The sequence below is a fragment of the Podarcis filfolensis genome, assembly GCF_964270895.1.
Source record: "Podarcis filfolensis genome assembly, chromosome: 8".
Classification (NCBI taxonomy): Eukaryota; Metazoa; Chordata; class Lepidosauria; order Squamata; family Lacertidae; genus Podarcis; species Podarcis filfolensis.
The window spans coordinates 8,646,213-8,659,407 of NC_139611.1; the positions used below are offsets into that span (position 1 = coordinate 8,646,213).

Below are 13,195 nucleotides of genomic sequence, written 5' to 3' on the forward strand. Positions count from 1 at the left end.
TTGACTCCTAGTAAGTTAGCAAAAGTAAGGGCGTGGCGCTGTGGGTTAAACCACAGAGCCTAGGACTTGCCGATCAGAAGGTCGGTGGTTTGAATCCCCGCAATGGGATGAGCTCCTGTTGCTCGGTCCCTGCTCCTGCCAACCTAATGGTCAGGGCTCCCTTTATCTTTAAGTCAGCAAAAATGTATAAGACAAGTACAAAGAAAAAGAAGGTACCTTTTCTCATATGTGGTGGATGTGTAAGGTAATGAAAGCATTCTGGGAAATGATATATATAATGAATTGAAAAAAATGTTTAAAATAACTTTTGTAAAAAACAAATAAACCAGAAGCTTTATTACAGTGGTACCTTGGTTCTCAAATGCCTTGGTTCTCAAACGCCAAAAACCCAGAAGTAAGTGTTCCAGTTTTAGAACGTTTTTCAGAAGCCGAACGTCCAATGAGGCTGTCGGCTATTGTTTCTGGAGCACCTGCACCAATCAGAAGCTGCGCCTTGGGTTTCAAACATTTCGGAAGTCAAATGGACTTCTGGAAAGGATTAACTCTGGCGCTTTTGTTTTTGCTATTTAATTTGGCTTTTTTATTTTTGAGGCTTTTTCAGTTAATTTATTTTTGTGATTGTGTGGAACCCAGTTCAGCTACTGATTGATTGAACGTGTGACTGCGGAAATGGATAAAAGCCCCCCATCCAAACAATGATTATCATCAGTGCAGGTAAGAAAAAACAATAATGTTAATTTTTATCATCTACAATACTGCCTTATTTCTTTTATAGTACAGTACCTTGATTATTAGGGATGCGGGTGGCGCTGTGGGTTAAACCACAGAGCCTAGGACTTGCCGATCAGAAGGTCAGCAGTCTGAATCCCCATGACGGGGTGAGCTCCCGTTGCTCGGTCCCTGCTCCTGCCAACCTAGCAGTTCGAAAGCATGTCAAAGTGCAAGTAGATAAATAGATACCGCTCCAGTGGGAAGGTAAATGGCGTTTCCGTGCACTGCTCTGGTTCGCCAGAAGCGGCTTAGTCATGCTGGCCACATGACCCGGAAGCCTTACACCGGCTCCCTTGGCCAGTAAAGAGAGATGAGCGCTGCAACCCCAGAGTCGGCCACGACTGGACCTAATGGTCGGGGGTCCCTTTACCTTTACCTTGATTATTGCTTGCATTTTATGGATCAATCGTCTTGTTAGATAGTAAAATTCATGCTAGACTGCTGTTTTAGGGATTGTTTTTAAAAGTCTAGAACGGATTAATTCATTTTGGATTACTTTCTTTGGGAAAGCGCGTCTTGGTTTTGGAATGCTTTAGTTTTGGAACAGACTTCCGGAACGGATTAACTTTGAGAATCAAGGTACCACTGTATTAGGAACTGTAGGTACCAACATCCCAAAGGAACAGAAAAGACTTTTCTTGTATGTGACAACAGCCACACGCATGTTATCAGCTCAGAGTTGGAAAGAAGAAAGAGTCCTGATGAGAGAGGAATGGCAAACCAAGCTTTTGGACTACACTGAAATGGCAAAACTGACTGGAAAGCTCAAGAACCAAGAAGACAAAAACTTCAATAAAGAAGGGGAAATTTTATAATTTATCTACAGTAGGAGACAACTGTAAACAGATGAAAACATTAGCAGGATTTTAATAACACTTGTAGCAAATGTCATGGACAATATGGAAAAGTACAAAATATGGATTATGAAATAATATGCAGTTAAGAGGGTGTACAATAGGACCCATGGAGGGGAAGGTGGGAAGTCCAGAGATTTGGAGAAATCTCTAAATATGGATATGCAGTTTGGATTGTTATAAATTAATATTTGTAAAACCAAATAAAAATTATTATAAAAGAACACACAACCAATGTTGGACAAGCCCAGCACAGCAGGGGTGAGATGTTTGCTACTAGAACCAAAAGATCTACCAGCCCAAGCCAGGTGCAAAACACATATAATTAGAATGAAGTGATAGGGTGCCTCTGAACCTAGGAATTTATTTTTTGTACCCGAACCAAACTGAGCTCATATTTTATTATTTATACCCTGCCCATCTGACTAGGTTGCCCTAACCACTCTGGGCAGCTTCCAACATATATAAAAACATAATAAAACATTAAACTTTTTTTTTTTAACTTCCCTCTACAGGGCTGCGTTCAGATGTCTTCTAAAGGTTGTATAGTTACTTATCTCCTTCAGCAATCTGATTGGCCTACAGGTGAATCCCAGAATTAGCCAATCACGTGGGGCCCATTGTGTAAATAATGTGTATAAAGCAGACATTCTGGGGGAACTTCGATTCCTCCTCACTACTATGAGCTGAATAAAAAGCATGAAATCCACTCTCGACTCTGAGTATATATCAGATTCACACTAAAACGCTGGTGAGACTTTAAGAAGAAGGGGAGGGGGAACGATTCACAACCTGATGTGGAGAGCTAAACTTAAGGCTGGGAAAATGAGAAACTGCATCTGGCAAAGTCACCCCTTCCTATACAGCAGCCAGAGGCTTTGGAGATTGGCTGCTAGTCTGAGTAAATCCTGGGCTGCGTAGGAAACAGGCTGGCCTGATAGAAGGCCGGCTTCCTGCGTTCTCTCTGCGACAAGGCTGACTCTGGTGCCAGCATTTGAGAAACCCACCAGATGCACAACCAATGCTTTCCGCTTTCTCCAACAAATGACGACTACAGGATGCTAGAAACCTCCTTTATATATAAATACAGGATGCTAGAAACCTCCTTCATATATAAATATGGATGTTTATAAGTTAAAATTGGTTTTTTCTTTAAAATGAACTAAATATAAAAAGGTTAAAAATTGGGGATAAGAACTTGTTGAACTAACAATTTGAATTGGAATATAAGAAGGGGAGGTGTGGGGAAGTCAGGGAAATATGTCATTGAAAATACGGATTGTAAACTTTATGTGTTTTTTAATTTTTTTTCTTTCTTTTTTGATTTTTTTACTAAGATGGAAAATTTTAATAAAAATTTATTTAAAAAAAAAAAAGAAACCTCCTTTTCCTTTTTTTGCTGCAGAATGTCGTGAGTCATTCATGAGGATGGATTTGGGGCAGTTAATGTCTGAAATCCTGGACAGACACTGCAAAACAGCAGAAAATACAGAGCAAGGTGGACCAATATGTACCGTATTTTTCGCGCCATAAGGCGCACCGGACCATAGGGCGCACCTAGTTTTTAGAGGGGAAAATCAAGAAAAAAAATCTTATCCCCCCCCCCCCCCGCAGCCGCAAAGAGCAGCGTACAGGCTGCGTGCAGCCTGTCCGCTTCTCCCAGAGCTGCTGGGGCTGCCGGGGGAAGCCCGGGTTCCCCCCCCCCAGCCCCAAAGAGCAAAGCAGCCAAGACAGTGAGCGGGATGGATCCCACTCGCTGTCTTGGCTTCCTCTTTAGCCGCGCGCAACCTCTCCAGCCGGGATAGGCTGTGCGGGGCTAAAGAAGCCTCCCTGCCGGAGGGGCTGCATGCGGCTATCCCTGAAGCCTTTGGAGCACAGAGCGAGTTCCCGCTGCGTTACTCAGGCTTCGGGTTCCTTTCGCTGAAGCCAGGAGAGCAAGACTCTCCCGGCTTCAGCGAAAGGAACCTGAAGCCTCCAGAACGCAGTGGGAACTCGCGCTGCGCTCCGAAGGCTTCAGGCAGCTATCGCTGAAGCCTGGAGAGCGAGAGGGGTCAGTGCGCACTGACGCCTCTCGCTCTCCAGGCTTCAGCGAAAGCAATGCGAAGCCTCCGGAGCGCGGAGGGAGCGCTCCCTCTGTGCTTTGGAGGCTTCACGTTGCTATCGCTGAAGCCAAGGAGCCTGCATTTGCTCCATAGGACGCACACACATTTCCCCTTAATTTTTGGAGGGGAAAAAGTGCGCCCTATAGAGCGAAAAATACTGTAGTCTGTTTCGGTATAACACCGCTCCCTCTGTTCTTACGGCAATGGCTTTCCAGCATCTTGACATCTGCCTCTGCCCCACCCTTTTAGCCAGAGATGCTGAGCTGGGAATCTTTCTGCATGAAGAGGTGGGGGAACTTTTCTGACCCAAGGGCCACATTTCCCATTTGCCAAGTGTCCAGGGGCCATGTTTCAGCAGAGGGCGTGACCAAACCCAAGATGGGCGTGGCCACACCCATAAATCGCACACAGGACACACAAGAAATAAAAACGCCCTCATAGATTTTGGGCACAATATTGAATTGGAAGCATGGATAAAATTATGGAATGAGGGTTTGAGATTCACTGGATGTATGGCTTTGAAAGAGAACTTATTAAAAATGATTTTACAGATGGCATTTAACGCCAACAAAATTTGCTAAAATGTATAGGAAGAGGGATAGAAGATGTTGGAAATGTAAAGAAGTAGACGGAGGATACTATCACATGTGGTGGACCTGTGACAAGGTGAAAAAATTCTGGGAGTTAATTTATAATGAGCTTAAAAAGATATTTAAGTATACCTTTCCCAAAAGACCGTAGGCTTTCCTGCTCGGTCTAATGAGAAGGGAAATTAAAATAAAATACCGAAGACTATTTATGTATGCCACAGCCGCCGCAAGGACTCTACTAGCCCAAAAATGGAAAATACAAGACATACCGACTATTATAGGGTGGCACATGAAGATGACAGACTTTGCAGAACTTGCCAAATTGGCAGGAAGGATCCGGGACCAGGATGACCAGAGATACCAGAATAACTGGAGTAAATTTATTGAATACAGTGGTACCTCGGGTTACATACGCTTCAGGTTACATACGCTTCAGGTTACAGACTCCGCTAACCCAGAAATAGTGCTTCAGGTTAAGAACTTTGCTTCAGGATAAGAACAGAAATCGGGCTCCGGCAGCGTGGCGGCAGCAGGAGGCCCCATTAGCTAAAGTGGTGCTTCAGGTTAAGAACAGTTTCAGGTTAAGAACAGACCTCCAGAACGAATTAAGTACTTAACCCAAGGTACCACTGTATTTAAAGGAGAACTGTAAAAGCTTAAAGACACTAACAGAACTGAAGTAACACCTACAATGTAAAATAGTAGACATGTAAGAATAAAATACGTGATAAAAATGTGACAGGTGATACCAATTGAAGGGACAGAGGGAAGTCAGGACTCGGCAGAGTCAAAGGGTATATATTTTGACAAATGTATGGATTGTTGGGGAAAGGTTATTTAAAGAAAACAATAAAAAATTATTTGAAAAAAATTAATAAATGCAATTCCAGGCCCCCCCCCCCAAAAAATGCCCTCGTGATTTCTGCATTGTAGAGGGTTGGACTAGATGAGCCCTGGGGTCCCTTCTATCTCTACAATTCTATGGTTCTATGAAACACAGGTACGCACGCTCACATACATGGGTATGCACACTAATTCCCCACCCCATCACACAATAGTGGTTGGGCGGAGGGGGGGAATAAATTTAAAAGCTGCCTTGGGAAATTTTATTTATTTATACATACATACATACATACATAGGGACGCAGATGGCGCTGTGGGTTAAACCACACAGCCTAGGACTTGCCGATCAAAAGGTTGGCGGTTCGAATCCCTGTGACGGGATGAGCTCCCGTTGCTCGGTCCCTGCTCCTGCCAACCTAGCAGTTCGAAAGCACCTCAAAGTGCAAGTAGATAAATAGGTACCACTCCGGCAGGAAGGTAAACGGCGTTTCCGTGTCCTGCTCTGGTTCGCCAGAAGCGGCTTAGTCATGCTGGCCACATGACCCGGAAGCTGTACGCCGGCTCCCTCGGCCAATAAAGCGAGATGAGCGCTGCAACCCCAGAGTCAGCCACGACTGGACCTAATGGTCAGGGGTCCCTTTACCTTTACCTTTACCTTTACATACATACATACCCCACCCAACTGGCTGGGTTTCCCCAGCCACTCTGGGCAGCTCCCAACAGAATATTAAAAACAGAATAAAACAGGCACAGGCAAACTCGGCCCTCCTGATGTTTTGGGACTACAATTCCCATCATCCCTGACCACTGGTCCTGTTATCTAGGGATCATGGGAGTTGTAGTCCCAAAACATCTGGAGGGCCAAGTTTGCCTATGCCTGGAATAAAACATCAGTCATTTAAAACTTCCCTAAACAGGGCTGCCTTCAGATGTCTTCTAAAAGTCTGATAGTTGTTTATTTCCTTGACATCTGGTGGGAGGGCATTCCACAGGGTGGGCACCGCCACTAAGAAGGCCCTGTGCCTGGTTCCCTATAACCTCGCTTCTCACAGCGAGGGAGCCGCCAGAAGGACCTCAGTGTCCGGGCAGAACAATGGGGGTGGAGACGCTCCTTCAGGTCTACTGGGCCAGGATTCATTCAATAATAAATTCAAACATCAGGAAAGCGCTTCTGGATCACCCCAAGTCCATATCTAGTCCCATAATGGCTGTTCAAGTGACCAATGGAAGCCCCAAAGTAAGGCTTGAAGTTAGCTGACATTGAGGCTTCTTTATTTAAAGATAAGTTTCTAGTCCTTAAGGTGGGGAAAGTTTACTTAGAAGTGTGTCAACAATTCCTTTGGACATCTCAGGAGAAGCCCATGAGTGACTGCATAAGATTCCCAGTGATTTCAGGACAGGGGTGGAGCTCATAGCACTTTGCTCCCGTCTAACAAGTTAAAGAAGGTAAATGAATAATATATATATTTTTAATAAATGGCAGAAGGTGGACTAAATGACCTATTGGTGCTCCCAGTTCTGTGATTCTCTGTTGCGAAAGCAGCTCCGAAGCCAGACACTCTGGACCCTGGTGGAAAACGCCTTCGCAACACCTGCTTGTCTCAGCTTTCAGTAGGGATATGGTTTTTGGATTACACAGCGCAGTGAAGTCACTGCGTCTCTGTGGTGCGCACACCCCTTCCAGAGGTTTATTGCCGATTAAACTATTTCACAACCACATAGAACTTCAGAACAGGAGAAAATGTGCTTGCTTGGCGTTTGAAGTTCAGCTCTGCAGAAAGCGGGGGCAGAAAAGGAGAACAGAATCCAAGGCGAACAGATGTCAGAGCTGAATGCTGAAGCGTCATCTACGTTGCCGGGGGGGGGGGGACTCCCCCAGATTCTCCTCTGCAAAGCCGGGTAGCAAATATTTTTCTGGCCGCATTTTATTCTCAACATCTACACCTGGCTTCCAGCGCATTTTTTAACAGCAGACCACATTTGATGGTATCAGCTAACTATTTGAAATGGCACTGAGTCAACTATTCTGTGCTAACTTCATTTGCACAACCAATCAGGAGACAAGCCTTTTGAAATGCCAGAATTCAATTCTGAAACCCAAATATATATATTTGGCAGGGGGAGAATCCAAACCCAAGACTGAGATGGCCTCGTTTCAAACATTCATTCTCTTTCATCCCATCTGAGCAAAACTGGCCTTGCCGAACAAACAGAACAATTAAGCACTTCCAGAGGGCTCTCTTTCGAACCAGCCCCTCAAGTTCTGCAAGTTTTAGCTGACTCTAACCAAACACAGAGTTTGCTAGATGAAAGCAAAACACGAGAAGGAAATACCTTTGGGATTAGTTGAATTTTCCACCGCTTCTGCCTCGTAGCTCACACTTTTCTTCCCCACGAGAAGCTGCACCGATCTCTCCAAACCGTTGCATCAAGGCAGAGAGGAACATTTCCAAGTTCTTTCCAAGGAGCTGGTAACAGAGAAAGTCCTTCAGCAGAGGCGATGCCCTTTGCACATGCTCAGAAAGCATTTGGGACTCCTCTTCGTCCTCAGAAGTGGCTGCTCCCAGGACACACAGATCCTCTAAACTGAAGTCATGAAGGCACAACGTGCGCATTTCATCTCCCTTTTAAAGAACGGAGGAAGAGAAAAAGACGAAAGGAAACAAACAAGCCCCACCAGAATATCAGGATGAGAAATTTGGCAGGGACTCCTTCCCTTAAATCAGCAGCTGGAAGGAGAGGGTGTAACCCACTGACCTAGGAAAGCTGGCGAACAGCCTGCTGGAAAGCCATAGGCTAATAAGTGCTGGTAGTGGGAATAACCCATTGCCAGACTTTTCTTTCTCTTTTTTTAGCACACCGGGATTTTGCTCCAGGCACCGTTCAGAAAAATCAAAGGAACTGAGGTCTTTGGGAGAGAGACTGGCCTGTTTTATCTGATGAAGGTGCAACAGGCTGCACTCTGCAGGTGGGGACAGCATTGGAGGGGAGGAGGGGCTATTCAGGTTAAAGGGGTTTCCGTACAAGAGTTAGAACATAAGAACATAAGTTTGCTGATCAGGCCAAATGCCCATCCTGTCCTCACAGTGACCAGCAAGATACCTCAATGGACACAAAAGTTGTTGAGTTTGTCTGTTTTGGCAAAATCACAGCTATGTCCAGACGTGTGACAACCCTGCCTCTCTCCTCCTTAAACTTCCAACAATTGGTATTCAGAAACATTACTCATATCCTCCAACATTTCCACAATAAAAATGTTGTTGTTTAGTTGTGTCCGACTCTTTGTGACTGGACCAGAGCACGCCAGGCACTCCTGTCTTCCACTGCCTCCCGCAGTTTGGTCAAACTTATGTTGGTAGCTTCGAGAACACTGTCCAACCATCTCTCCCTCTGTCGTCCCCTTCTCCTTTCCCACCATCAGGGTCTTTTCCAGGGAGTCTTCTCTTCTCATGAGGTGGCCAAAGTATTGGAGCCTCAGCTTCAGGATCTGTCCTTCCAGTGAACACTCAGGGCTGATTTCCTTCAGAATGGAGAGGGTTGATCTTCTTGCAGTCCACGGGACTCTCAAGAGTCTCCTCCAGCACCATAATTCAAAAGCATCCATTCTTTGTCGATCAGCCTTCTTTATGGTCCAGCTCTCACTTCCATACATCACTACTGGGAAAACCATAGCTTTAACTAGATGGACCTTTGCTGAAAAAAAAAATAGGGACGTCCTATTTCATAGTTGTTGTAATTGTTGTTATTATTATTTTACAATTAGACCCTGCCCATCTGACTGGGTTGCCCCAGCCACTCTGGGTGGCTTCCAACATACAGTGGTACCTCGGGTTACATACGCTTCAGGTTACAGACTCCGCTAACCCAGAAATAGTGCTTCAGGTTTAGAACTTTGCTTCAGGATGAGAACAGAAATCGTGCTCCGGCGGCAAGGCAGCAGCAGGAGGCCCCATTAGCTAAAGTGGTGCTTAAGGTTAAGAACAGTTTCAGGTTAAGTACGGACCTCCGGAACGAAATAAGTACTTAACCTGAGGTACCACTGTACAGTACATATAAACATTAAACATTTTTTTATAAAAAAAACCTTCCCTATACAGGGCTGCGTTCAGATGGCTTCTAAAGGTTGCATATGGTTCGGGGGTCTCATAACACCATACCCTTCGATGAAAATAGGGGTGCCCAAAATTCCTACAATGAAAATAGGGGCATCTTAAGGAAAAGGGGGACATTCCAGGATCTAACCAAAAACTGGGACGGCTTCTGTAAATAGGGACACTGAGAGAGGCCTGCATTACTGCCTGTGGAGGCAGAGAATAGCCATTTGGCTCGTAACCATTGGTAGCCTGATCGTCCATGAATTATAAGGACATGAGAAGGCCCCATCTAGCCTAGGGTTACCAGACGTCCCCGGTTCCCAGGGACAGTCCCCAGATTTGCAAATCTGTCCTCTGGAAAAGTGGCAGCAGCAGCCACAGCAGCCCAGAGCCAGCCTGGTGGCAGTGCTCGCTGCCGTGGCACCCGCCATTTTTCCTGCGCCACAGCAGCGAGCATCTCCTGAAGCCAGCCAGAGCCAACTGCACTACCAGGCTGGCCCCTCCTGGGCAACGGCCACCTGCCCATGACTCCTGAGCCTCCCCTGATCTGTCAAAACAAAGGGGCAAGGGGGAAGGAGATCAGGGAAGGCTCGGGAGTCACAGGCGGGTGGCACGCCATTGCCCAATTTTTTAAAAAACTGCACATTCATGTTTCACAGGGTGCGAAAGAAGGGCTTTGCACCTTTATACAATATGCATGTGTGCTTGGGCCCAGGGTCTTTTGCCTCACCATCCCCGCTACTGACTCCCTGTTGCTACTCAGCTTTCCCCCCCCCAAAAAAAGAGGTGTCCCCGGATTCATTGAAAAAAATCTGGTAACCATAATCTAGCCCAGCTTCCTGTTCTCACCGTGGCCAGACAGATACCTCTTTTTGGGAAGACCACAAGCTGGATTTGAGCAAAGCAGTGGCCCTCTCCCTGGTCCTGCTCACATCAACTGGCCTTCAGACTGCAGAACAGCCTTCTGCGCTGAGAGAGCTGTGACCTTTCCCCAGATGGACAGCCAGACATCCTGGCAGCAGCTGGGCTGCGAACCTCCCTAGAAACAGGCCCCCACCCACTCGCACCGATGGATCTCATTTGCCTCTTTCGCAACCCCTTTCTGGTTTGCTCTGGCACCTGGTGGAAATTGTCCTCCGGGCTGCCGGGATGTCCCCTATTCCAGGAAGCGGGTGGGCAATGCCGGATGAGGCCAGAGAAGCTGGGGTTGGGGGGGGGAATGTTAAGGTTGTCTGCCTTTGCTCTCCCCTTCCATCAACCGGTTTGCAAAATAAGCAGCCCTAAGCAAAAGTTATTTGATTGGCGCAACGCACACTGCCTCGGGCGTCTTCCGAGGTGCAGATTTAATCGAGATAAATAATGCATTGTTTACGGGGGCGATGATGCCCCAAAATGCTCACAAGGTGGTTTTTCTGCCTGCCTCTTCCACAATCGCTTTGACAGTGAGTCCTGGGATGTTTTGTGTCCCTGCCAACTTTCGCTAGAGAGGCAATTTCTGCCCCCAGACCTTAGTTAGGGACTGTAAAGAGGGATTTCCCTGCTTTGTAGTGCTTCAGGAATCCACGTGTACCTTCGCGACAGAAGCGACACTGGCAGCAACTTCCATCTTCCCCCTCAGATAATAATAATAATAATAGTAATAATAATAATGGGGACGCGGGTGGCGCTGTGGGTTAAACCACAGAGCCTAGGACTTGCCGATCAGAAGGTCAGCGGTTCGAATCCCCGTGACGGGGTGAGCTCCCGTTGCTTGGTCCCTGTTCCTGGCAACCTAGCAGTTTGAAAGCACAAAGTGCAAGTAGATAAATAGGTACCACTCCGGCGGGAAGGTAAACGGCGTTTCTGTGTGCTGCTCTGGTTCGCCAGAAGCGGTTTAGTCATGCTGGCCACATGACCCGGAAGCTGTCTGCGGACAAACGCCGGCTCCCTCGGCCAATAAAGCGAGATGAGCGCCGCAACCCCAGAGTCGGCCACGACAGGACCTAATGGTCAGGGGTCCCTTTACCCTTTACCTTTAATAATAATAATAATAATAATAATAATAATAATAATAATAATAATTTATACCCCGCCCATCTGGCTGAGTTTCCCCAGCCACTCTGGGCGGCTCCCAACAGAATATTAAAAACACGATAAAACATGAAACATTAAAAACTTCCCTAAACAGGGCTGCCTTCAGATGCCATTGAAAAGTCAGTTAGTTGCTTATTTCCTTGACATCTGCTGGGAGGGCGTTCCACAGGGTGGGTGCCACCACCGAGAAGGCCCTCTGCCTGGTTCCCTGTAGCTTTGCTTCTCGCAGTGAGGGAACCGCCAAAAGGCCCTCGGCACTGGACCTCAGTGTCCGGACAGAATGATGAGCGTGGAGACGCTCCTTCAGGTATACAGATCTATTTGCATGCCTAACTACCAACGCACCAAAGGGAGAGGCAGCGACTGTCCCAGTCAACAGGCCTAGAAGCAAGAAGGTGTGTGATTAATGTGGGTGAGAAACTCTTTATCATCTGTATTTAATGATATGGTGGCGGCGGTTGTTTTTCTGAACCAGAACAGCTCTCCGGGCAGCAAAAATGAGGTCTGGATCTTACTGGGGCAGCAGAAGGAGTATTCCCAAAATGGCCGCCGCTTGTTTTTACCCACAACTCCCCTCGGAACACGACTAGGTGACAATGTAGCTTCATTCATGAGGCCATGGCGGGGGATTAAAATGGAGGCCTGCCATTATTGCTTGAAACTGGAGCAACAGCGAAAGAAAAAGAAAAAGTAGTGAAAGAAAGAGCAAAAAAAAATAGGCCTGCTTTTGTCCGCTTCTCACCCTCAATTCAGGTGGAAGTTCCTTGAGGAGAACTGTCAGTCTAGCCCTAATGATAATGGGTACCAATTGCAGAATTCTGCTGTTCTGCATGCAGAATTTGGGCGCATCAGAAAGACAGTGTTGTCTTGTCTTTTCTTTTCCTCTTTTGAGTTTTTTTTACTTCGTATCTTTGTTATTTCTTTATTTCCCCCCTCTTTTTTGTTCCTTTAGAAATTTTCTATTCTCTACATAATATTCTTTTTCTTCATATGTAAAGAGATAGCATATAATGTTTGTATAGATATGGAAATTTTTAATCAATAAAGAATAATATTAAGAAAAAGAAAATGAAAAAGAAGGACAGTGCTTTTTTCTAAAAAAAAAAGTTTAGGGGTACTCTCATTTTGACTCAAGAAAATCCCTATTTTATAGTTCAAATTGAGGGGGGGGGAAATACAGTAAATGGACAAAAGTATAAAGATTCACAAAATGTTTAGGGGTATGCGTACCCCTAGAAACAAAGTACTGGGTGCGATACTGTTAAGTTGTGGGTGAACATATCAGACGACACAGCGATTTTTCAAACAGCTCTTGTTTATTCACAGAACAGAACTGAACTGAAGGATTCAGCCAGTCTGCTTATATAGAGCTCCACTAGAACGTAACAGTAACCACTTTCTGTAACTATCCAATCACTGAACGTCACTTTCAATCCCTTATTTGCATATGTAGACCTGAGTGAAAGCTATCTGCAGTATCCCCCTGCTGGCCCAGGGTGAGAACTTCAGTACATAACAAATACATTCTATGGCAGCCATGGGCTGGCCCAGCGAGGGCCGGCCCCTCAAGATTGGGGGGGGGGGCGGGCAGTTTTCCAGCCCCATCCCAATATTTGGGGGGGGGGCTATGTCTGTCATCATGCCCTCCCCTGAACAGCTGCATCAGGAGAGCCAATGCCCTCAGCCGCGCCATCAATTATAAAATGTAAACTTTCATAAAAAATTATAGACTGCTCCACTGTAAAACAACAACATAACCCTCCAAGGGGCTTACAAAAAAGATATATAAATAAGCAGTGCTCATTTTTCTAGAAAATTAGGTGCCAGTACTCACCATGAAGCTGTTAGTAAGCGCCATACTTTTTAAC

The 13,195-nt window shown here is 46.0% G+C and overlaps 2 protein-coding genes across 4 annotated transcripts in view; one reads left to right on the top strand and one right to left on the bottom strand.

Annotated features, from left to right (window-relative positions):
* Positions 1-7,980, bottom strand: part of CMKLR1 (chemerin chemokine-like receptor 1) — a 38,335-nt gene extending 30,355 nt beyond the window's left edge. Inside the window, exon 1 of one of the 3 annotated variants that reach the window (XM_083629607.1) lies at positions 7,495-7,980. The gene's annotated coding sequence lies outside the window, so the exon portion shown is untranslated. The remainder of the gene's footprint in view (positions 1-7,494) is intronic. The other 2 variants (XM_083629608.1, XM_083629606.1) reach the window with 2 other exon arrangements.
* LOC310769870 (uncharacterized protein) overlaps positions 1-13,195 on the top strand; it is a 177,017-nt gene that overhangs the window by 130,978 nt on the left and 32,844 nt on the right. The window lies entirely within an intron of this gene.